Below are 3,663 nucleotides of genomic sequence, written 5' to 3' on the forward strand. Positions count from 1 at the left end.
TGTGTGTGTGTCTGTGTGTGTGTGTCTCTGTGTGTGTGTGTCTGTGTGTTCATGCATGTATATGCCCACAGATACCAGAAGGGGCGCCAGAGCCCCTAGAACTAGAGCTGCAGGTGGTAGTGAGCTGCCTGCTATGGTTGACATGGCTCCAGTCCTCTGGAAGAGCATCGAGCGCTCTTCTGACTGAGCCATTTCTCTACTACCCTCCCCACAGACATGTCTAACAAAGTCCAATAACCGGTTCTCCTGACCACAGCACGCCACGCTAAGGGACATTTAAGGTCTACTCATTTCTCCCTCTGATTTTCCCTTCAAATGCTGTAACTCCTTGAGTTCCCCAGTGGGCAGAGAAATGAAACCTCAACATTGGACCTTAACAGCAGTCCTACCCATAACTCCCACCTGACTGGTTAAGACAAAAGGATGGAGACGGCCACACAAGCTGCTCCGAGGGGTTCTCAGAGCTGCCTGGCTCACACTCCACCCACACATGCCTTGGCTGGCCCCTGGCACACATCAGCACCTGCTTCCTGCTATACTTTGATTTATGCTGTTGTGATAAAACACCCTGTCAGAAAGCTATTTAGGAGAGAAACTGTTTATTTGTCTTATAATTCCAGGTCACAGTCCATCACTGAGGCCAAGTCGGGGCAGGAGCCTGAGGCAGCAGAGAGGCAAGAAATGCGTGTTCTTCAAATCAGCTCACTTTCTCCACTCTTATGCAGTCCAAGGCCCTAAACCCAGGACAGTGCTACCCATGGCGGACGGGGATCTTCCCACATCAACTAAGACAACCAAGATGACCCCTACGGACATGCACCCAGGCCAGTCTGGTCTAGACAATCCCTCGATGACTCTTCCCGTCTGCTTCTATGTTGTGCTAGCTTGATGATTAACACTAACCATTGTACTCCCGAGGAATCAGCATCCCACACACACCTCCAAGAGATGTGCACATCCATAAAATAAAGAGGTGCCTGGGTACAGAATGGAATCGTCCACAGCAGTGCAAAGTAACTGTAGCTGTGCCCACCTCTTAAACATAATAGTGGGGAAAGGAAGCCGACTTGGGTGAGCACACTCGGTGTGCACAGAGAGATGTGACAAATGGCGGGGGTATGGCTCACTGTGAAAGGTCCTGGGTTCAGTCTCCAGCACTTTAGGATAACAAAGGCAGGTTAGGCGCGTCTGCAGAGAGAAAGCAGGACTCAGGACGGGTTAGGGAAGAGAGGGAAGAGCGGGCACATTCCGGTCACTGACATTGGAGTCTGGATCCCAAGCGCCTACGTAAACACTAAGCTGCAGAGGCGGCCCAGCTGCCGTCCAACCCACAAGTAGTAAAGATGGGGTACCCCCAGGGCGGGCTGGCTGGCTGGGTTATCAGAGCTAGGATCAAGGGCAAGTCCTGCTTCAGTGAATGTGGTGGAGAGTGACAGAGGAAAACACTTGATGTCAACCTCTGACCTCCATAAGCATTTGAGCATGCACACATAACAATCACACACACACACATATGCATACATACACATGGATACACACATATGCATAAATACACACAAGTATACATATACACATATGTATACACACATATGCATACACACATATATACACACATGTATACATATATACACACATATGTATATACACACATATGCATACACATATACACATATACATACACACATACATGCACATACACATGTATGCATATACATATATATGCATACACATACACACATACATACACATATACATACATGCATACACATGCATGCATGTGTACATACATAGAACACATGCATATACACACAAATACATACACACATGCATACACACACATGTATACACACACACATACACACACATATATACAACTCACATATGCATATATACACACATGCTTGCACACATCCACAGGGATCCAGTTAGTAACTTTTGTTTTTTACCAATTACTGTTAAAACACTAAAAGCCACCCCCCTGTGGGTTGAGTAAAAAGCAAAACCCAGGTACCATGTCACCTACAGTCTTAGCAGCAAGCTGTGCATGTTTGGTGGGGCTTTGCACCGGAGGAAACAGTTCACTATCCAAAGGCTAAAGAGCTCTCCTCCGTGCGCATCGGTGCTAAGACCCAAAATGAAAGGCAGGAGCTGGAGAAATGGCTCTGTGGAAAAGGGCCTGCCACCAAGTCCGACGACCTGAGTTCAATGCCAGGGACACACATGGCGGGAGGAGAGAACAAACTCCCACAAGTTGTTCTCTGACCTCCCCGTGTACATCGGAGCATGTTGGCACACACAACACAAAATAAATAAATCTAGGGTTTGTAGGGTTTTATTTTTAAGTAATATTAATGAAAGGCACTTTTCAGGGTCCTTAAAGGAGCCAAAGTGGGGCACACTGCCACTGACTTGATTTAATCCAAACAAGAAAAATATTTAGGCATAAGAGAGATTGGCATGTTTGTGGGATGACGTCATCTCTTGGTCCTTTTATGCCAGCAACCTGAAAGGAAGGCCAGGTGGCCACTTGAGAAATTAACCACAGGCTTCTGGTTTTTTTTCATTAGGCTTGTTCTCGGTCCCTGAGCAGGGCAACAGTGCCACCTAGTGGACTTTGTAGAGGATAGCTAGCTGCAAAAAAATTAGCAAAAATGTGTGCGGGTGTGTGCGTGCGTGTGTGTGTGTCTGTGTGTCTGTGTGAGTGTTTCTGTGTGTGTCTGTGTGTGTGTGAGTGTGTGTGTGCCTGTGTGTTGCATTGCTTGCTATGTTGAGACAGGCTCTATGTATCCAGGCTGGACTACAACTCCCTATGTAGACCAGAGATGGGTTAAGAAATAAATACTAGGCATTAGGTCACTGCTGCTCCTCCTCCAAGAGCCAAGGGCTCTTTCTCTACAGGAGGACAGACACCTGGTAGAGACTGTCAAAGGGGCCCAACAGCAGCGATCTTACCAAGCGTGTGAGAAGACGCCTCTCACCCAGAACCTTGATGGATCAGAACCTGACCAAGATCGCTGACCAAGATCGCTGGGGTGTCGCGGAGCTGGCACTGTAAAGGGGAGAAGAGCACACATTCTGCCGCCAACGCCAGAAAGAAGCGTTTGGGCCAGGCGTGAGGGTTACTGAGGAGTCCGTATAAGACTGTCAATCAAGTTTCCCAGCCCACCTCTCCTGGCAAGAGGCAGGCGAGTGACAGCAAGCACAGCCAATCAGACTTTAGCTCTCCTAGCTCAGCCAGACCAAGACAGGAAACAGTCCGTGATACGATAGGATAGTGTCATGGTTAGGTTTCTGTAATAAAGTACTGGCCAAAACCAACTTGAGGAATAAAGGGTTTACTTGGCTCACAGGTCACATTTCATCATACGGGGGCGCCAAATCAGGAACCTGGAGGCATCAACTGAAGCAGAGACCATGGAGGGCGCTGCTTACAGGCATTTTCTCAATGGTCCTGGGTCCAGATGACTCCAGGTGATGCCAAATTGATGAACAATGCAAAGCCTAACTGGGGCAGCTGTCATACTGACACCTTCAACCATATCTGGTACCAAGAAGCCCAGAGTTGACTGAGCACATCCTGCCCTTCAGTGCTTCGGCTTAGCCTGGAAACACCTTGTAACCTCCCTCACCCCCACCCCCACTTTCTTGTTGCCTCCAGACCCA

Source organism: Mus pahari, chromosome 3 (assembly GCF_900095145.1).
Source record: "Mus pahari chromosome 3, PAHARI_EIJ_v1.1, whole genome shotgun sequence".
Lineage (NCBI taxonomy): Eukaryota > Metazoa > Chordata > Mammalia > Rodentia > Muridae > Mus > Mus pahari.